At 36.5% G+C, this 23,832-nt stretch overlaps 1 protein-coding gene across 1 annotated transcript in view; it reads left to right on the forward strand.

Moving 5' to 3' along the window:
* The first annotated feature begins 6,576 nt into the window (after nt 1-6,576).
* A1CF (APOBEC1 complementation factor) overlaps nt 6,577-23,832 on the forward strand; it is a 79,944-nt gene continuing 62,688 nt past the window's right edge. Inside the window, exon 1 of the mRNA XM_079138375.1 lies at nt 6,577-6,723. The gene's annotated coding sequence lies outside the window, so the exon portion shown is untranslated. The remainder of the gene's footprint in view (nt 6,724-23,832) is intronic.

Below are 23,832 nucleotides of genomic sequence, written 5' to 3' on the forward strand. Positions count from 1 at the left end.
CAGCTAGTAGAAAGAAACGCAGCAGCAATTAGCAAAAAGAAGAGACACAGCAGCTAGTAGGGAACAGCAGCAGCTAACAGAAGACACAGCAGCTAGCAGAAAGCAGCGTAAGGCAGATCGCAGAGCGGAGAACTGAGACACATCAGTAAAGCACCTTGGGTAGACGCACCCTTAGTTCGCAGGATGCAGGACGCACCAGTAAGAAGTAGCAGAAAACTAAGAAGACATAGATATCTCTGAAAGCAAAGTCTGTCTCTCTCTGTCTCTCTGTCTCTGTCTCTCTCTCTCTCTCCTCTCAAAGCAAGTAAGCCTCATTTCCTCTATCCTCTATAAACAAACAAGCAAGAAAGCAGTGCACTAAAGAGAAATATAGAAGTAGCTCAGTTTCCAGTCCACCACCCATAAGACCCGTGCAAATTGTTGCTGCAAGCGGTGACAAATATCCACGGATTTTGTACCTCAAAGAGCCAGCGACAGTATAGAACAGTAAATACATAAGCAAATAAGACTCATTTATCACCATCATCAAGTATCATGTGCTCTGTATGATTTTATGTGCTATATTTTATATGGCTGGCAGTGAGGTTTATTTACAGCAGCGTCACCTCAAACACTACATCACACTATAATGTGGCAACAGCTATAACTTCACTAGGCAATAGGAATTTTTCAACTCTATTATGATTTCACAGGACCACTATCAAACATGCAATCACTAACTAAAACATGACTCCATGCTGCATGACTATGTATTTCAATTTCCTTTATCTGGAGTGTCTCTACCATTTGAAAAGAACATGTCTTTCTTTTTTTCAAAATTTAGTGAAACTAATGCAAAGAAATAGGTTATAAGCTGATTATTAAAAGGAAGAGTATGTGATAAGTCCTCAAGAAATTATCTAAAATCTAGTGCAGATTTTTCTGTGGGAATCATTTTCTTTACAGTAAACAGAATAGAGAACAGCACAGTTTAAAGGCCCAACAATCCACCTTTTTAATGGTACTAGAGGGAAACACCAGATGTGGTAACTAGATTTTCTAAAATTGCTTTTACAAAAATCAGTATTTGCTTTTGGGTTTGTTACGCTAAATAATATTGCTTTTTTAAAAAAAAGAACGATATTCAAAACTCTAATTTTGAAAATATTCATTAAACTCAGGAGTGAATATGAAAAGGAACAAGGATTCAGAGGTGGGAGATATTAATTCAGACTTAAAGGACAGAGCCAGTGTAGCATTCCTCCTGCTGCGATGTCTTTTAGATATAGCTTGGAATTCATATAAGCTCTCAAATTCTCATTGAATTTTATAACATTAAGATGATATTCAAATGTGGCAGGAAAAACAAATGTAATTGGGTGTCTGTTGTGGGTGAGGAGAAGGGGGGTGTGTTTAATCAACTCAACACTAGATGGCTCTAGTTACAAACCAATGCATTTTTGAAAGCCTAAAACCCTGGACTCTGCATTCTGAGAACAGATGGATTCTAATCCACTGATTCAAATTCTGCATCTTCCAAAGTCTTGCAGGCATTAAGAATAGCATTGAGCATTTATGTTTGAAATGTTATAAATCGCCAAAAGAGCAGGCATAAATCCTAGAAGTCCACTTTACAGATAAAAACAAGAATTTGCACTGGCAACATGAAGAATATAGATTTAATTTGCTCTCTAAATATTCCACTCTATACTTGTATAGTACTCTATTATTTTTAAGTTACTTTCAAATTTATCAATTCGCTTGACCCTCTCAATAATGAAGGAAGATAAGGGAGGTAGATAATTTCCTCATTCCAGTGCACTGAGACTCAGGCAAGGGATAGAGACTTGCTCAAGGTTGGGTATACAGCCCAACGTTCTGACTCCTGGGTCAGTGTTCTTTTCTACACAATAAGCATGGAAAGGAACTGGATTTTTGCCCTTCAGTGTGTTTCTGAAATGACACTTTTATCCTTTAGCAGCTCCCTTCTAGTTAATTACATACCTCCACCTACCTATCAAACATTCAAAAACTAAATCTTGAATTCTTAGAAAGATTAAAACCAATGAAGAAATATTTTATTGAGGTGGGAGAAAAAGAATTACCAACCATGTATACTTGATAATCTTCAGTTTGGGATTATATTTATGACTTTTAAAAGGTTTATGTTATGTCTTTGGTTTTGGGTTATATTTTAGGTTTTTAAAAGCCTTATGTTGTGAATGAAAAATCAGTGATTTTTACCTAAATAATCATCTGATAGTCTGAGCAGGATAAAAACCATGATCCAAATAATTCATATGTGACTGATTAACAATTGCTGCCATGTAAGGAGCACTTCAGAAGCCTCTTCCTTTTTGGAGTATTTCCACCTCAACAAAGGGTACCACCATCAGCTAATGCTGTACCCAGCAATTTGGGAGGCATTCTTCAGATGTCACTCTCCCTCAGTTCCCACTTCTCCTGATGGATTTACCTCTTTTCTGTGTTAGTCAACTTTTCATCACTGTGACCCTAATACATGACAAGAACAACTTAGAGGAGAAAAATGTTATTTGGGGCTCACTGTTTCAGCAGTTCAGTTCATGGTTGGTCAACTCCAGCTCTGGGCCTGAGTGAGGCAGAACATCATGGTGGAAGGACATGGTAGAGAAAAACTGCCCAGCTCATGGCATTCTGGAAGCAGAATAAACAAGCAAGGAGCCACTAGGAATAAAACATAAACCTCCAGGACATACCCCCATGAACCACTTCCTCCAGCATACTCCACCTGCCTACAGTTATCATCTATTCAAATTATTAATCCATCAAATGGATTAATCCACCAATTAGGTGTCAACTCTCATAATCTCATCTGTTTACTTATGAACATTCCTGCATGGCCACATGAGCTCTTCAGGGGACATATCATAGCCAAATCGTAATATTCCTCTTCGTTTGACCAAAACTCATCTACTTTCCTCTCTCCCCAGAACCACCTTCATCTTCACCTCCATCACCTGCCACCTTCGTTCTCACTGGTCTTTGATACTTTCCTTTCTGAAATCCAAATCATAAAGTCTTATTTGAATAAATAGATGAATAAAATAATTATAAGATGGAGGGATAGGTAGGCAGGCAATGTTATCCCTCAGCAATTTATTCTTCACTCTATACCCAGAATACACACAAATGGATTATGTGAATCCCCATCTTCAAATCCTTTAGTGACTTTTCCTTGTCCTGAAATAACATGGGAAATCTGTAGCATCCTCATGCATGGCCAGTAATTTATGATTTGATCATGACTCTGCCACCTACTCCAGTTACTTTCCTCCTCTTTTCCTTTTACTACTCATGATGACCTTCTATTAATTACCTGAATGTGCCATGCCCATTCAAATTCAGGGCATCCACATGTGCTGTTTCCACCAGCTACCTCCAACCCTACCCCCCATCCTTTAAGTCTCAGTGCAAATATCTTGAATTCTAGAACATTCTCCTCATCTACCTCCTAGTCTACCCAGCCTTACCCAATTAGATAATGCCTGTGTTTTATGCTCGGTTTGGCATCCTGTACTTCTCCTTCATAGTATGTAATACAACGATACTGAGTATATCACTGGGTTATTTGTTTCATATACCTTCTATCTACTTAGTTAACCACCGAATCCCTAAAGACTACTGCAGTATATTGCAAACTTTAAACATTGTGATCAATGATTTAAAAAAATAAAATTTACAATATACACAAGTACACAGGTATTTGAAAAAAAAAAATCTCATGAACAATACCCTTTCTAAGTGCAATTCACTTGGTGTTTTCTATTCTATTTTAAATACATTTATATAACCCACTTTATTGATCATACAGTCTACTAATAGACTCAACACTCATTTTAAATAATCATCCACCTAACAAAACTCTTAGTAGAAAGTAGGTCTTCAGTACTTGTTTAGAGAATAAACTAACAGGAAATTAATACATAATAGACACTACCTAACTGTGTTTATTTTTACAAAGTTAAAAAAAAAAAAAAGCCCTGGACTGAGAATGTGGCTCAGTGGTAGAGGTTTTTCCTGGCATGCCTGAGGCCTTGGGTTCAATTCCTAGTGCTGCAAAAAACAAAAACAAAACCAACAACAAAAAAGTCTTGCCATCCTTAGTACACTCCCTGTTTCTTGTCCCAGGGTCACAGATTTTCACCTAAATAGCCCTCAGAAAAAGAGAGGTTGATCTTTCCATCATTTTGCACTTTATTTCCAGTCAACACATTCTTGTGCCTGTAAAACAAATGCTTTACCTAACAATGCCACCAAATTCATTATGACATAGGCTCCTATGAGCTGTGGTTCAATGTGACTATAATCCTGACCCATTGAAAGTCAGAACCTACCAAATAAGAAACTATTGTTTTTTTATAACTAATTTTTATGGACTGAATTTTTGCATCACCACTAAAATTCATATTTTGAATCCCTAATCCTCATGTTAGATGAATTTGTGAGGGTGGGGCCCTGGTTAGGATTAGTCCCATTACTGAAAAACAAGACTCTGAATTTCTCTTCCTGCATTCATGTACCTAGGCAGGTCATGTGAGGATAAAACCAAAAATGTGGCCCTACTGGTACCCTAATTTTGAACTTCCAGCCTCCATAACTATGAGAAATAGCTGTCTGTTTTTGAGGCCACCAGTGTGTGGTAGTCATTTATAGCAACCTGAACTAAGATACTAACTAAAACTAATAGCCCTGAGAATAGGTCAACTTAGACTTCTCAACTTTATGATAAAGTAAAAGTGATATGCATTCATTAGAAATTGTACTTTGAATTTTGAATCTTGATCTTTTCCTGGGCTCATGATTTGCCATAACATAGTCTCTCATGATGCTGGGCAGTGGCAGTGAACCACAGCTCCCCATCAGCCATGCAATCAGGAGGGAAAAACTGCCACTCCATATTGTACTATTGTACTGGGCTATGATGTTCTGCAGGTTAGGTATATTAATGCAAAATCCACTTAGGGTATTTGCAACTTACAATGTGTTTACTGGGAAGCAACCCAATGTAATTCAAGGAGCCTCTGTAGAGCTCACTATTTTACCTGTTATATTTTGCAGTTTCTATCAGATACCTAAAAGTTCCAACTTTCCCTTTTTTCCCTCTTCATTTACCACTATCAAGGCAACCAACCATACGTACAAAGCAATAAAGGAAACCCTACCAGGAATGTCAATCTTAACATATCAATCAATAAATCTGTCAGGCCAGGCAAACTGAAAATAAAAATTCCCCATTTATGTATGATCTATCAAAATGTGTAAATGCATTCTACTGTCATGTACAACCAATTAGAACAAATAAAATTAATAATTTTTTTTAAAAAAAGAATTCCCCATTCATTTGAGAATACTTCAAACCTAGACTGAGCTTTCCCTGAAAAAACCAAGATTGCTTGGTGAAGGGATCTACTCTGAGACGGTAGAAGGATGTGTCCCTCATAACTGTTTGGCCTGGTGGGACATGAAGGCTTCCCTAGCTATCACTTCAAGAACACAATTATAGGGCAAGACAATTAATCCAGGGGTGCTTTTGTTAAACCCTGATATGCATCACTTTGGGAAAAGTTTAGGTAAATCAAGTTTTTCTCATGTTTGAGAACTGAAAACTCTCGGCAGAACCAGCATTCTTTTATCTCCACTCTGTGTAATCATAGATGTGCTTAACTGGAGCATCTTCCTCTGTCTGTATCACAGAAAAATTGCTGGTTCTGTGTTTTTCTGTAAACACAAATGTTCTCTTAATAGTTGGTTCCTAGAAGATTAAACTCCTTTTACTAGAAATGAAGCCAAGAGAGATGATCTTCTAATTCTACTTTTGGAGCCTGTGGTTTACAACCCTTAAACCAAAATTTATTCAAAATAAATTTTGAAGGGTTCAGTTTGTTCTTTTTTAAGTGGCCTTTTACCCTTCAGACTGAAGTTCTTACCAGAGAATTTAGAATGTAGAGTATGTATCTTTAAAAATACGATTTCTCTACTCCTTAAGAAACACACGTACCACTGAGATTTCAGCAATAAACAATAGCATCACCCACATCCCCAGTGTGCAGTTAATTGTTATGCTTTCTCAGAGATGGATCCCTCTCAAAATCTGAATGAGCAGCTTGCATAAAAGGAAGTACATTTTCCTCAACCTGATCTGGCCTTTATCTGTCCACTTGGTTACATAAATGCTTTGTGTATTTTCTGTTTGTAAGCCAACATTTATCCACATACTTGACCTAAAACACCACACTTCACCCATGTAATACAGTGATAGAAAAACGATAAAACAAAGGCATATTCTCCTAAATTGCCTTGGCCTTAATATCACTTTGGCATAGCAAAAAACAAGGGAACTCAGATGAAGTAAAATTTAGTTACCCAAATTGCAGTGAGTTCTACTTTTTAAATATTTAAGTCAGTAAAATAGCTTCAAAGGAATATTCATCCCAATGAATACATTTCAGTATTGCAAACAAGAAGGAAGAATAATTTTGTATATTCCATTTGGGTTGTAGTGACCCAATTATCTGGTCAAAGGGCTGCATGGATGCAAGAGACAGGGTGAGTTAAAGTTTAACTCCCAGGAATTGTAAACCAAACCTAAAGCCACTGAACCTTTGGAGTTTGATATGATGATTAGAACATAACCGGAGTGACACGTTGAATTCGCCATAATCAAGGAACCTTTTCCGGGTGGGGATCTCTGAAATTACTCAGGTATGGTCCATGTGTTTTGCTTTCTCTATTTCAATTCTGAAACTGTGCATTGTGGTACTACTGAGAATGCATGAAAACAACTTTTACCCTCTTCTATTCCTGAACCTAATCAGGCAATAGTCAGTCCGGTTTGCTTTTACAGTAACGAAAAGAACTGAAAACAAAGAAATATACTGGAATGATCACATAATCTCAAAAGGATGGCTGCCATGTTTTGCTCCTAAATTTAAAACAAAAGTAGATCAGGACTGTGGGTTCAAGAGTGGGACTAATGCTCTGAGAAGTTTATTTAGCTAGCCAGACATCATGGAGAGTTGGGGTGGTGGTGTACTGCCTGTCCTGATCCACCCACCCTGGAAACAGAAATGTAGTTAACAGGAGAAATAATAGTAACATTCCTGGCAGATTCGGGGTTCTCTATATGGGTCATAATTCCTATCATAGTTTTAGACTTAATACATTCAATTATCTCCTTCACTACCACCACCATAAAAAAAAAGAAAAAAGAAAAAAGAAAACCTTGTGGTGAATTCTTGCTATTTCCTCTGCCATTATCCTGCTGACCAAAAGAATGCCCTAAGCTATTTGCTTTTGATTCTAGCAAAAAAGAAAACAAAAACAGTTATGGAAAACTACTGACATTTAGTGTGTTAAATCTCAACCTTGGAATGGCTAATTATTAGATAGTTTCCACAGTTTGGACAACTGTACTGTGGTGGATATATTTTTATGTTATCATTTTTGTCGACTCCCAAAAAGATGATTCACAACCAGAATGCAGTGTGTTCTGAAGAAAGAAATCAATCAAGGCATTTAACAGGAATATTTCATTCCTACAGGAAATCTCCTAAACTCTCTGATTGAAACACTTATTTTGTGACTAACCAAACTAAGTTCCAAGGATGAGTTTCTTTACTATAGGAATTCTCAGATGTACATTGTTTATCTTTAAGAAAATGAAGAATGCAGTATTATTTGAATATTGTATAGGATTAATGCTTTGCAAAATATACACTGTTGAGTTCCACTCCATTTATAACTTAGGAGCATCAAAATTGTGTTGCATTGGTCTGAAGTATTCTTTATATTATGCTGGAATGCACAGTGGGAGGATAGATCTGGAAAAAGAAGTGAAATCACTTACTTGTCAAAGCAGTGGGACTTTCTCCAGTTAAATACAGAGCAATAAACAAATGACTTACAGGGGTCATTCTTAAGGATGTTTTCTGGAATAACATTGATACTACCCATTTTAGACAATTTGTACATTTTACTGCTCCAATTTATTATTTATCAAGTGTAAGGGAAGTGAGAGAATAGTTGGCAAGAAAAAGAAGTTGTTATGGGCAAACATTATGACACAATAGATATAAAAATCACTGACTACTTTATCATTTCCAGCAGAGCTAAGAGCAAGTCAGTCTTGCAGTATTTCAAATATGAAGATATCCTACACTGTATTCAATGGTTAATAAGTCAAGTAAGTTGAGGATATGATTTTAAAGTGCCTTCGTACTATATGAGTCTTTAAGTACCATAATATGGTGCTTAATTAAGCACCATATTGTTAAATGCAGTTCACACATTTATCTCATGTTATTTTTAGGACAACCAGATGATGTAGACACTATCATGACAAAACTGAGGTACAGACAATTTACCTAGCAGGCTCACTGTCACCCACTTACCAAGTGGCAGAGCCAGTTTCCCCAGACAGGTGGTCTGACTCCAGAGCACTGGTATGGGGCCATTTTCACAAGTGTTGGGGATTTGCTATGTGTGTAAATATGTACATTCACTGTGAATAACCAAGAGAGTAGGCAGTGTTTTGTTTCCTAAGCTTACTTGACAACAGAATATCTTCTTCCAGGAATATCTATTGATGCTTCTCAGAACTGCTATTCCTTGGAACAGAGATTAAGAAATAAATCTTTTTTATAGCTCATGCCTGGCATTCATAGCAGCCAGAATCAATTGAAATCATCACTTTTAAAGTTATGGTGGTCAAACACATCTAAGGTACATACACTCTCATCTTCCATCAGCTGTGCCTAGCTGAAAAGCTTTTCAAAAAGAACATGAGACTTTTCTCCATACAGAGCTGGTCTGGAGAATGTTGGTTCCCAAACTCCCTTAGGCATATAAATTTGTGCATATTATTTGATTTCCTTGACTCTCAGATTCCTCAAGTGTAGAATGGGTATAAAGTCCACAGACTTTTGTGACAATTAAATGAAATCATAAAGCAAAATAGTTAAGCATAGTCTCTGGTGCTTAGGAATTCAGTAAAACTCTCTTCCCTTTCTATTTCCCTATTTGAAGAAACTTCCAGAATAACTGCCTAAAACTGTTAGAACTTACCCATTATCTCCTCTTTGTCAAAACAATTCTATTAAAATAGAAAACTATATAAATAATGAAGTTTTGGTTAATTATGATCCTATTCCATTTATTCAGAGAAACAACCTTATTTTTTTTAAATAACAGCACATACACAGGGTATACTTTATTTTAGAGAATATTGCTCAAAACTCCTAGTTAAAGCCCAGCACGCTTTTTGCTGAAATCCACAGGACACTCTGGTAAAGTGTATGCCCATTTCATCACACAGTCAGTTGTTGTTAAAAATTCTGTCTCAGTAAAAATTCTGTCTCAGTAACTATCTTTTTAAATACTGTCATCTCTTAGAAAGCAGGGTAGTACTTTGGGTACTATTGCACAATGGCTGTCATTACCTTATGTGTCTCTAAATGACTCAATAAGTTCAAACAAGACAGTATTGATCGACAGAGGATAAACACCACTTTATCTTATTCATGGAAACAGTAACCAGGCTCCTCTAAAGTGCAGTTCTAACAGTCCAAACTCCCCCAGGAAAAGCAGCTAGAAAAGGAGCCCCACTCTTGCTGTGACAGTCTATATTAGAAATCTAATTCCATCTGCTCCTCGGCCTAAAACTGCAAATCCTGGCAGTTATTATTAACAAATATTTACTGCCAATTGGATCAGGAAAGTTAGTTTATAATTTTATGCCATCAAACTCATTCCAACTAGTTTATCAGCCTTAAGCACAGTTTAGAATTTTTAATGTAATAAACTAAAATTTTAAATTGCATATGTTTGGTTGAAGCAAATCAAAAATTAAAATATAATGTCTCTCTGTAACCACAAGGGATTGGTTCTAGTACCCCCTGTAGGTACCAAAAGTCTTCAGATGTTTCAGTATCTTTATTAAATGGCATAATGTCTGCATAGAGCCTGTACATATTCTCCCTTGCACTTAATTTCTAGACTACTTATAACACCTAATGCAATGTAGATGCCATTAAATAGTTGTTATACTATATTGCTTAGGGAATATTGTTCAAGATGAAAGTCTGTATATGTTCAGTATAAGTGTCATTTTTTTTTTCAAGTATCTTCAACCCATGGTGTAATCTATACATGGGGAAGCTACAGCTGGACCACTGTATTTTATTCATAACCATAGAAATGAAATGATGTACCCCATCTGTGTACAATGAATCAAAATGCAGTCTGTAAAAATAAAAATAAATAAATAAATAAAATAAAATAGTTTTATCTAAAATATCCTGGTATCTTCAACTCTTCAGTTTGATTTTTAAAGGCCTGTGAGCTAAGCTTTTCCTTCATGGATTTATGGGTAGAATTTGTGTATACAGGTATTAGCAATCATTTGGAAAACATCTTCCAGCTTTGCTTGTTCCAACAGGGATCAGTCCCTGGTAATGTCAGGAGGGAAGTAGTGATAAGGATGGAAGATAACTCCCTCTACTTTGCACAGTTGTGTGCAGTGTTCTGCTCCAGTAAATGATATGACTAAAGAGAATTAGCACATGACAGTTTGGCCAGACAGACTGTCTAAGTGAGCAAATTGGCTTGTAATTCTATAAATCCCCACTTTCAATTATATAGTAATGTCTTCCCTTCCTACAGCAATTAAAAGCTAATCATTGTTTTGGGATGCCCAATTGATTTAAAGAATACTAGATTTAAGTAGTAGATTAACTACTCTAGTAGCTTATGCCCATAGAATATTCTAGTTTATAAAAGTATTTCATACAGAAGAATTTATATGGATTTTTTAATGTCAAGTTTCTTCCTAAACTTAGTATGCATTTAAGGTATGTGAGTCCACTTTTTCATCCTCCCACATGTATAAAACTAGTTAATTAGAAGATACTCTTTCCTCCTCTGTTTATGTAGCACAGTGCTGATGATGTGGTGGACCTTCAACTACTCTACTGAACTGTAACTCATGCATTGGTCAAATAAAAGTTTAGATGAAACAATAAAGAGAGGATACAGGGTCCACAGGATGTAGAAGAAAAGGAGTCCATAAAGAAAACATCCCTGAAAAGATTTAAGCCAGCTCAGATACCATAATTACACAGTGAAAGGGGTGAAGGAATGAATCAGAAAATCCCATAACAGGCCAAGCACAGTGGAAAATGTCTGTAATCCCAGCAGCTCAGGAGGCTGCAGCAGGAGGATCAAGAGTTCAAAGCCAGCCTCAGCAAAAGTGAGGTGCTAAGCAACTCAGTGAGACCCTGTCTCTAAATAAGATACAAAAAAAAAAAAAAAAAAAAAAAAAATCCCGTAACAGAATGTTAGGGGACTGGCAAAACACTATGTACACATGCAATTGTGTCTCATTTCTAGTAGCTTTAGTGTTCTACTATTTAGCTCTTTTATTAGAATTCTGTTTGGTGCTTTTCTTTTCTACTAGAAACTCATCGTGAAGTAAAATGGCTTGTTAGATATAATTAGATCCTGAAGTCTTTCATTATTTGCAGAAGTCAGAAAGCAGAATCTGTTACCATAGGGGTGGAGGGAACTGTACTGGCACACAGAGATGCCCAGGAGTAACAGAACCAAACAACCCCTCGTGATCTGGGCATTTATCCCAACCAATTAATTAACCCTATAGTTTGATAATGATGATATTAATAATAACTTGAACATTCTCATCTACCTTTTGCCAAATGCCAAGGCACGTTAGTGAACTCATTTAATTCTCCTATAAAACAGATTCTATTGCTGTTATTTTTCCAACTAAGAAGCAAAGGCTTAGGGATGTGGATAAACCTTCTCAAACTCACAAGCTAATAAGTAGTGGAGGCAGGAGTGAACCATAGCAACAAACCAAGGACAAATGGAATACTGAAAAGCATTGAGACTTGGTAGTAAAGGAAACTATGAGAGCCTCTGGCGGAGAGGAGAAGAGCTAAGTGAATTTCCAAGGTAGAAGATACTTTTGATTAGGATAAGAAACCAAATGCAAAAAAGACCTAGCCATTACACTACTTGCCACTGCACTATTTTTTTTTGGGGGGGGGAGGGGTGCAGGGGACTGGAAATTGATCCTAGGGCTGCTTTACCACTCAGTTAAACCCCCAGTCTTTTAAAATAATTTTTTTTGAGACAGGATCTCGCTAAGTTGCTTAGGGCCTCACTAAGTTGCCGAGGTTGGCCTCTAACTTGCAATCCTCTTGCCTCAGCCTCCCAGATTGCTGGGATTACAGGCATATACTGCTGCACCCAGTGCCACTGTACACATTTGTAAGTCAGCTTATATCTACATAAATTATAGGAGACAGATTAGTAGGACTCCATGGTTAAGAGAAATTCTCCCTTCATTAAATCCCACCCTTCTTTCTTACACCCACACCCACAGACAGACTGACACAGCCAGGCTCTATTAAAGGAGACCCATTTTGATGACTTGGGAGATAGGGAGGTTCAAATCACAGAGGAGAAGTGTGCAAGCAGGGCACCATGAATATACTACAGACTCTGCCCTGAGATGTTACCGAACATACAAATAAATATTTTGAAGAACTTAGCTTCCCCATCTAAACTCTCTTAGTGTCTGAAGAGGACAGTGCCTCCAAACTGGAGGACACACCCTTCTCCTGAGGGGAAGAATAACTGGGCTGCTAGGTTCAAGTCTGCTAGTGGAGTCCCCTATCAGACTGACCTAATTTGGAGCTTTAAATTGAGACTCAGATGTTCCCAAAGAGCAGTTCCACCAACTAGAATAATAGAATGATTCACTTAGGATAATAATAATTTCCAGAAGTTTCTTGTTAAAATAAAAAATTAGCTGGGATGCAGGATGTAAGTGATGGGGATACTTCAACCTAAAATCATTGAACACATTAACAAACTTGGCAAAGCATTGTAAGAATGGTGCTCCGAACTTCAGTTCTAATGATGGGGAAGGGAAGAAATGGAGCACAGGTGGCCAAGAGTAACCAAAGACTGATATAAGGATATGGAATGTCATGTATTAGTCTGAACTTTGAGGTAGAATATGCTTATTAAATAATTTTGATTTGTCATTTGATCATTGCACTTACCAGATACTAATTCCTCCATGTCACTCCCCTATGGTAACAGGTTCTTTTTTTTTTTTAATTATAAACAAATGGGATACATGTTGTTTGTTTGTACATGGCATAAAGGCATACCATTTGTGTAATCATAAATTTACATAGGGTAATGTTGTTTGATTCATTCTGTTATTTTTTCCCTTCCTCCCACCCCTCCCACCCCTCTTTTCCCCCTATACAGTCCTTCCTTCCTCCATTCTTGCCCCCCTCCCTAACTAACTCTAACCCTAACACTAACCCCTCCCTCCCCCCATTATGTGTCCTCATCCACTTATTAGCGATATCATTTGACCTTTGGTTTTTTGAGATTGGCTTATCTCACTTAGCATGATATTCTCCAATTTCATCCATTTGCCTGCAAATGCCATAATTTTATCATTCCTTATGGCTGAGTAATATTCCATTAAATATATATACCACAGTTTCTTTATCCATTCATCAATTGAAGGACATCTAGGTTGGTTCCACAATCTGGCTATGGTGAATTGAGCAGCTATGAACATTGATGTGGCTGTATCTCTGTAGTATGCTGATTTTAAGTCCTTTGGGTATAGGCCAAGGAGTGGGATAGCTGGGTCAAATGGTGGTTCCATTCCAAGTTTTCTAAGGAATCTCCATACTGCTTTCCAGAGTGGCTGCACTGATTTGCAACCCCACCAGCAATGTATGAGTGTACCTTTTCCCCCACATCCTCGCCAACACCTGTTGTTGCTTGTATTTTTGATAATCGCCATTCTAATTGGGGTGAGATGGAATCTTAGGGTGGTTTTGATTTGCATTTCTCTTATTACTAGAGATGTTGAACATTTTTTCATATATCTGTTGATTGCTTGTACATCTTCTTCTGTGAAGTGTCTGTTCATTTCCTTAGCCCATTTGTAGACTGGATTATTTGCCTTCTTGGTGTAGAGTTTTTTGAGTTCTTTATAGATTCTGGAGATTAGCACTCTATCTGAAGTATGAGTGGCAAAGATTTTCTCCCACTCTGTAGGCTCTTTCTTCGCATAGCTGAGAGAAAGCTTTTTAGTTTGAATCTATCCCAGTTGTTGATTCTTGCTTTTATTTCTTGTGCTATGGGATTCCTGTTAAGGAAGTCTGATCCTAAGCCAACAAATTGAAGATTTGGACCAACTTTTTCTTCTATAAGATGCAGGGTCTCTGGTCGGATTCTGAGGTCCTTGATCCACTTTGAGTTGAGTTTTGTACAGGGTGAGAGATAGGGGTTTAATTTCATTCTGTTGCATATGGTTTTGCAGTTTTCCCAGCACCATTTGTTGAAGAGGCTATCTTTTCTCCATTGCATATTTTTGGCCCCTTTGTCTAGTATGAGAAAATTGTATTTATTTGGGTTTGTATCCATGTCCTCTATTCTGTACCATTGACCTACCTGTCTATTTTGGTACCAATACCTTGCCGTTTTTGTTACTATTGCTTTGTAGTAGAGTTGAAGATCTGGTATTGCAATACCCATTGCTTCGCTCTTTCTACTGAGGATTGCTTTAGCTATTCTGGGAAACCCCAAGATTTGCTGTCAGAAAACAGGAGACCACAGGAGCCAGTGTATAAGTCAAGTTCAAGGTCAAAACCTGCGAGTTTGGACAGCCAGTGGTGTAAGTTCCAATCTTGAAACTGATAAGCTGGAGACCCAAGAAGTGAAATTTTCATTTTGAGTAATCCACTGGGAGTTTCCTTTAAGTGGTGTTTGTTCTACGAGGTTCTTAGTTGACTGGATGAGCCCACCCACATTAGAGATGACTCCTTAACTCAGTCTACGGATTCAAACATGAATCTTGTCCAGAAACATCCTCACAGACGCCCCAAGAATAACATTTGGCCAAATGTCTGGGCCCTCTGTGGCCTAGTCCAATTAACACTACAGTTAACCCTCCCAGTATCACCTTGAGGGGAGTAGCAGCTGCTCATGTTGCTGACTTAAAGCTCTCCATGGTGTCCCCAGTTCTTCCCCAACACATGCACAATTTCCATCTGCTGTTAAATTTTCCCAAGGTCATTTTTGGATTTAAAAAAAAAAAACCACCGTTCACCTCTCAATCTTCATTGTTGACAAGTACAAGTCACATATGATATTCGAGTCTCAAGGTTTCTACCCTTCAGGTCTAAGTTTTGTAACTGACAGCTGTTGACAGAACTGGTTCTAGAAGACATAAAGAGGTCTCTTGTGTGGTGTGCTGCTGCCAGGAGCTTATTCACCCTAGTGTAGATAGGTGCTAGCGCCCTCATACGTGCATACTCACAAACCACAGCCCCCCCCACACACCCTTATGGAGCAGGGAAAGAGGGTATAGAAAGGGAGAGCACTGAGTAGGAATACATGTGGATAGAAAGTAGGAATACATGTGACTAGAAAGCAGAAAAATGAGATCCAGGCTTGCCCAGCCTCCTGCATAGGAGATTGTTCTAGACGTAGGGATTCCTAGAACTGCTCAGGTGCCTCAGCAACAACCTGACTCAACTTCTTCCTGCTCCTCCCTCTGCTACAAATCTGCCTCACTATCTTTTCTCTGCCTTTGCTTCACCTCCACCCACAGAGCCAAAAGAAATAGTTTTATGCATATGGTGTTAATATAAATACCTTCTTAGCTAGGCATGATTGCTGTCTACCTGTTATCCCAGTGACTGGGGAAGTTGAGAAGGGAGGATTGTAAGTTTGAAGTCAGTTTCAGCAACTTAGCAAGATCCTAAGCAACTTAATGAGACCCTGTCTCAAAATTAAAAGAAAAAGTAAAAAGGGCTGAAGATGTGGCTCAGTGATTAACTGCCCCTGGGTTCAATCCTCAGTACCAAGAAAAGAAAAGAAAAGAAAAGAAATATATAACATATATAATTACATTATATGTATTTAACATAAATATGCATGTATAAATACATGTTATGTAACATATATCTCTTTTTGGTTGGTCCTCATTGAAATTGAGTTGAGCCAGAATCTAGTTAAGAATGAGGTTTTTGTTTTTGTTAGGTAGTTCCAGGCCCTTATTTCTAAATGCCAGCAATTTGGCAAACACTTACTTACTTAATAGAAATGATGAAAATGTAGACAAAAAATTATTAGAGACAATATGGAATCATTCATCCTTTTCTCCTGTAGAATAATCTCCGCCTTTCTTTTATAGTATTTTTTCTTCTCTCTAATAAAAATTTTTGTGTGAGTATCCATCCTATTTGGCAGGTGGGAAAAATTCAATTACTCTAGGTTGTTTTGTTTTGACATTTAACACGTATAGATTAAGCTTCAGTCAGCTGCTCTAGACTCAGCTGCATATTATCATCACCTAGGGAGCTTTAAAATATACCATTTCCTGGGCCCCAGGCCAGATCAGTTGAATTAGAATCCTCCAGAGTTGGGAAGAAGATATCTGAGCACAGGTGATTATAACAGGGAGCCAGGCAGGGAGTCTGTTCCTTGGGCATAGCTCTTACAGAGCACTCCTATTGTCAGCTGACTCTCCTTTGGTGATCATTTTGTGCCAGTTGGGAGTATGTGTTAATAGGGGTACAAATATAGGGCCTTAAAGCAAGTTATTGAAGTCACACTTAAGAATTTACTCAAATTGACCTCTGCCTCTGAGCAGCTTACAGTGAAGCTGTTGTTGTTGTTTGGTTTTGTTTGTGGTACTGGGGATGGCACCCAGGGGCACTCTGCAACAGGGCTACCTCCTCATCCCTTTTTACAAATTTTAAAACCCGGTCTCACTGAGTTCTCAGACAGGTCTCAAATCTGCAGCCCCCTCCCTCAGCCTCCCAAGTAACTGGGATTCAGGTACATTCTAATGGGTCCTTGCTTTTGTTTTTTGTTTTTATTTTTATTTTTATTTTTACTTGTTCTAATTAGTCATACTTGACAGCATAATGCATTTAGATTCATGGTACACAAATGGAGTACAACCTTTCATTTTTCTGTAGAGTCAATACCATTGGTGCAATCATACGTGTACCTAGGGTAATGATGTCTGTCTCATTCCACCATCTTTCTCACCCCCGTGTCCCCTCACTCCCCTCTGCCCAATCCAAAGTTCCTCCATTCTTCCCTTGCCACCCCTCCCCCCGCCCCATTATGTATCAGCATCCACATATCAGAGAAACAGTGAGGTTGTTTTTGAGAGCGTGAAAAAAATAAAGGAAGTCAAGAGTTAATGGAGCAAATGTGACTTGCTAAAATTGAAAAATACTTGTAGTTAAATCTCAAAATCCTATTTTGACAAAATGTGCATAAATTAATGCCTCCTCTGCTTATCTTTCCTTGTATAATTTCCAGTTTCAAGCTAAACCCCAGGGATTTGAAGGGCTTCTCATTAATATCTAAAGGGCATTTAAAGCAAATAAGTAATGAAATGCCTTTTGAAGCAGATAAAATGTACCTCTATAATATCCACTTAATGAGAATATGCTAAAAAGCACAAATGTTTGTATTGGACCATAAATTACACAATTTTAAGCAGATTTTTAAATGAAAACAAATAGATCTATTTGAAATATTTCTTCAAATAAAACAAAAAGGATTTCTAGATTGTCAAAATTGTTTTTGCAAGAAGCATAATCTGTGGGCCAGAAAATTATGCTTAATTTTCCCAAGAGTTCTATAAACTTTTTTTTATAAATTTGATTGTGTTTCATTCCTAATTTGACATAATCGAAAAATTTTTAATAAAACTAAAAATGGGAAAACATGTCTTCCATCCCACTGGCATATTTTAATGCCCTGATTTAGGCCTGGTGTGTGTCCACGTGTATACTCAGACATATGTGTATATACACATATGCAAAATTGCAACACAATAATCATTTGCCTGTTATACATCTGCCTGTTCTTTTTCTCTGGTAAACTCTTCAGTTAGTAGTGCCAATGATATTTTCCCCTCATACAGTTTTATTTTTCTCTATATTTTATTTTTACTGAAGTACAGTTTCCCCAGTATCTTGCGTTTTGCTATTTTGAGTTACTCTAGTTAGGATTCAGAATGATTCCAAATAGGATGATACATGGATTGTAAATATCAACAAACAATAATGAAGTATCACCAACGCTATATATTTCTGCAAAAAATAATTATGTATTTAGAAATCATGTCTATCAACACTGCTTTCAACAACAGTTAATATCTCATCTTAAAATACAGTATGCATTTCAGATGGAATCAGCAACTTCTTAGCCATGAGTGTCACCAAAGGAACAAACAGAATAAGAAATTAAAGAATAAAAAAGAGTGAGAGAAAGGAAAAGGAAAAGGAACATATGGACATTTAGAGGTGGTGAGTGTAAGACTCACTCAAAGTAACTCATTCAAAGTAACTGTCCTGGGTGCTGTGATAGGCAATTGGGACTTTGGCTATCCGTTACCCCACCACCCCATTAGATATTTGGTTCATAGTGGGTTTCTTTCTCTATCTACAATCTAGAAGAACTGAAGATCAACAGCAAAAAAAAAAAAAAAAACTAATTAAAATATAAGAATAAAAATAACAGGTCAGATCCTGACAAGTGAACTATCACCTGGCAAACCATGAAGAAACTACTCTCTGCAGCAGGGTGATGTTTGGGTGAGCTACAACTCATTGCATAGCAGACAGCTGGTAATACCACATATCTATTTTGGATCACGTCTAAAGGAGGTCAGATCCTGGTCCAAGTGAACCATCGGACAAACCACCCACAACCTATTCAAAGGAGTTATTATAATAACTCATTTTCATTCCAGTCAAGAGACTACATTACGTAGTGCTTCAGATCACCAAGACTACGTGTCCCTATGGAAGAGAATGCACAGTGGCACCCCCATTGTCTTCATTATGGTGTCCTGTGTTATTCCCAGCAATTCTTTAAGGGAAACAGGATATATAATCTGCCTGCCCTCTGTCCATAGTTTTTAAGGTGAAGAAACTGGGAATAAGTAAAATTTAGTAATTAAGAACACAGATGCTGTCCCCTGAATACCTAGATTCAAATCATCTGCCTTCAACTTGTTACCTGTGTGATCTCAGGCACATTAATTCACCTCTCTCTATCTTGGCTTCTACCTGTAGCATAGGAATGATAAGACACATCTCACAGAGTTTTTATGAGGAGTAAATTAATCATGTTTCATGTTTTTTTTAAAACATGTCATATAGTATGTGTTCAGTAAATGTGAACTATGCTTCTTATTCTTATTTAAAAATCTTTTTAAATTTTGCCAAATAAATGAAAAATGATATCTTGTTTTTTTCTTTTGGTATTTTCCTGATCACTAAAGATGGACATAAATAAATCTTAAGTTTATCGGTTATTTTTATTTCTTTTTTCTCTGAACTGACTTTTCATGTCCTTTGCTCCTTTGTTCACTGATGGGTGAGTCTCTTTATTATTCATTTAAAAGCACTCTTTTCAAATTAGAGATATCATTCTTCTATTATTTAAATAGCAATCATTTTCTTGTAGTCTGTGTGACCTCTTTTTAACTCATCTTGCCATTACAGAAGTTCAATATAGTTAAGTCTAAATGTGAGCCACATTTCATCGTGGCTCTTTACATGCTTAGTTTTATTTTTAAAGGTTATTTATTTAATCCACTTAGAATTTTGTCTTAGGTCATATGCCAACTTTATCTCTTTCTCAAATTGTCTATGATTTCCTTATGATTTGAAATAGAATCTATTGGCAAATTCCAATATAAACAAATCCATGGATACAGGCTTTTATTCCATTGCGCTAATTTATCTATTTTTATGCTTGTTTTACTTTTTCTGTTCAGTTGAGTAGGCTGGTTCCAAATCATTGTACACTTTTAATATACTCAGTAGCATCTATTGCACATTTTTCCTCCCAAATGAATGTGGGATCAATTAGCCAAATTTTAAACTAATTTTATTTGGATTTAAGTTGGAATTGCATTAAATTAATAATTTGAAAAGAACCAATATCTTTACAAGCCTTTCATTTATCTAAGTCTTTAGATCTTCCAGTAGAATTATATCATTTTCTTCATAAAGATTTTGACATTTCTACTTTTATCTTTGATACCTTTTAGTCCATTTTCCCATTCCTAATTTCTTTAGTCAAATGCTTATTTTCAGTGGGGTTTGTTTTTTGTGTGTTTTCTAATAAATGATAAATAATTTCCTCAGAATAAAATCTTGACCAGATCTCATAATGAAAAATGTGGTATGCTTTCCTTAATATTCATTTATTAATATAATTTTGATTTTATTTTTATTATTTTTGTAGGAGTTATATATCATAGAAAGTTAAAAATAATTAAATAAGCAAAAATAAGAAAAAAATGATTCATTAAGAACTTATATCTGTGATGAATGTCATTGGCATTTTGATGAGGATTACATTGAATCTATGTAACACTTCTGGTAGTATGGCCAGTCTGATAATAATAATTCTGCCTATCCAAGAACATAGGAGGTCTTTCCATCTTCTAAGATCTTCAATTTCTTCCTTCAGTGTTCTATAATTTTCCTTGTAGAGGTCTTTTACCTCATTGGTTAAAGTTGTTCCAAAATTGTTGAGTTTTGTTTGCTTGTTTTTTTTTTTTTTTCTTTGTTGAAGTTATTGTGAATGAGATGGTTTTCCTTATTTCTTTTTCAGTAGAAGTATTAATAGAGTATAAGAAAGTGATATTTATGTGTATTGACCTTATATCCTACTATTTTGCTAAAGTTGTTTATCAGTTCTGTAAGTCTTCCGGTGGAATTTTGTGGATCTTCTAAATATGGGATCATATCATCAGCAAATAGATCATTTGTTCTTCTTGTACATCTTTAATTTCCTTCTCTTGCCTGATTGCTCTGGCTAGAAGTAAAAATAAACATAGGTGAAATAACTAGACCAATTATCAGAAGAAAGTTACATTTACTTAGCATCATCAAGCAAACACATGAACTCGAGATAAGCTCAAGGAGCTCAAGATGGTATTCAAGACTGCATTTCTTCCACCTTGGACAACTAATGCTAAGAAGGGAGGAAAATCATGACAACATCACAGATGATGGTTGAGTTAAGTCAACTGGAACAACAGATGAGGAACAAGAAAGGAATTAACTGAGCACTTTCTAAATGCCAGTCACTGTTAGGTGCTCTCACATCCATTGTCTTCTTTACCTAATCTTAAGAAAAAGAAAAAGAAAAAAATCACCCCATACTTCAAGTTAGGTATCAGTGTTCCATTCTTTTAAAAAAATAGGAAACCAGGTTTCAGAAAAATTAAAATCATTGTAGCAGAACTGAAATTTAATAGAAAGCTTATCCTCTCCAAAAATGTGGACACTGTTACAAAGGAGAATCATCAATAATTGCAAGTAAAATTAGTATATTCATTACAAACAACTTTAATTTCTTTTCTCTATTTTAAGACTTGTTCAGGACCAAAATGACATAATCCAAATTGATGCTTGATTTTTTACTAGTGTTTTAATAACTTAGAGGAGATTCTGGTTAATTTTTTTCTGAAATCTATTGCTTTAAAAAATAAGTTGCCACATAATTGAGATTTTTGTGTGATGCCATTATGATTACACTTTGGAATTTTGTGTATGCATATTCTGTGTTACTTTTGCTATACTTCATGATGTGTGTCCAAATGAAGAGGTGACACATTCCAAAATACACAATAAGACCATTTGTAAACATTTTTCCAAGTTGAATATTAGAGTTAATTTATATTTCCTTTATCAGGCAAAAGAAAGTTATATTTATTAAGCAAACACGTGAACTTTGGTCACAAATCCTTCACAAACCACTTCAGTACAATCTGTAGCACTATGCGAAATTCCTAGGAGATACTAAAAGTCTTAAAATTCATGCTAAAACCACTTACACAACATGCATGTTACATAAGGGTTATGTCCAACTACAATCATGAAATGATAGAGCTTAAAACATTAGGGAAAGAGTAGATTTAGAGAAGTTCCAATAGTAAGTAAAGCTGTCAACAATTTGACATGCACATGGGGCACATTGTCAACTTGAGCCCTAAGAAGACCTGCTCAATTACAAAAGAACACCACTCCACTACTTACCTAGCCAGAAAGAGTCTTTCTCCCCAGTTTACTTGTCCAACCTCTTCCAAAAAATCAAATCAAATAAATAATATAGTAAGCATAATAATAACAGAACTCCTTCACTTGCTAATACTAATTAGTCTACCACAGGTGTATAGCAAATATTAAATTAAGATTTATTGATATTTTTGTTAAAGTTGATTGATATTTTTATTTATTCAATGTTCAACCAAGATGCCCCCTCACTTTAATTCCCCAACTTTACCTCCTTTTTGTTCTCTTTCAAACTGTCATTTCTGCCTTTACCTCTGAAGCCTATTCTTCTTTGACTCTTTAAATGTGCTTTCCTAGCATGTATTTCTCTTACTTTTGTCTCATTTATTGACCAATTTACCATTCTGAGAGGCTTTTAAAAAGTCTTTCTCTGTTTCCCTAGTTGCCAGTGAATGTTCCACTGGGGTAATAATTCTTCCACCATTGCCATAATTTCTGGCAAGTCTGGATAACAAACCTCACTTACAATTCTCTCCTGGTTTTCCTTCATGACTTGTTCTCTATGTGGCACCAATTTTTAAGTACAAGATAAATGTATTTCCTCCTTCTAGACCAGGGCTATAATAATGGAACAGAATATAATATCTACCTGCAAGGTGCAAATTTAGAAAAGTCAGAATTTTCTCCCTCATACCTGGTCTTCTCTTCCAACTTCCTTCCTGAACCAGGTCCCACTGGCACCTAAGGCCATCAGGGTCAGGAACAGCAGCTCTGACCTTGCCCAACAGTGAACTCTGGAAATTTCTATTGAGCAATTAAGCAAAGTGATGAGGTGAGGTGTTCATTTTAATCTTCCCCTAACTTTCAGGAAGGAAGAAATCCTAGACCCCAACTTCTATGTCCTTCTTTTCTTAATCAAATGGGCTAGTGCCCATTGCAAATATAAAATGAGAATGTCTAGAGAAGAAAAGTGGATTCATATAACAACTTGACTTTCAATCACTTTGCGCTTGAAGATGTTTACTCTTCTTGTCTCTCTCATAAATATGGTGATAGAGGCATAAATGCAGAGAAACCATGAAAACCAATTTCACACAAAGTTTGTTCCCAGATGGAGCTTTCAGGAATTGACTGGAAAATGAGAAACAATAAGTATTAGGCATTAGATTCAGGTTAATTTTATTTCTGAGTGAGTACAAATCACTGTAATTTATCAAATTACTGATTCAAAGTCTTTCATTTGTTTGGCAAGTATCCATGGAACACTTAGTGGAACATCCAGATAAATCTTCTGGGCATACAGCAATGAGTACAAGATTGACCCCACATTTAGCAAGTTCACAGTTCAGTAAGAAAGACAGACTTATAAGCAAATAATTATAGAATTGTGTAAAACCAGATAAGAATATATAGGCTTTCTTGAGAGCATTGAGGAAGTGACAATGTTATCCACAGTTTGTCAAAGACAGCATCACAGAACAAACATTGCAATCAAATATAGAAGGATAAATAAGGCCAAGCAGTGAAGTTAGGAGACTTGGGAAGAAAAGAACATTCCAAACAGATAGGCTAAGGTATAAGAAGGAATGGAACACTGAGTGGCGAGCATGTGAATGACACTAGAAGAAGATTCTAGAACCTAATGCTAAAGGGACAGTGTGTCATGAAAAGGATGGGTTTTTATCCTCTTCAC

This window comes from Sciurus vulgaris (assembly GCF_902686455.1).
Source record: "Sciurus vulgaris genome assembly, chromosome: 4".
Taxonomy (NCBI): Eukaryota; Metazoa; Chordata; class Mammalia; order Rodentia; family Sciuridae; genus Sciurus; species Sciurus vulgaris.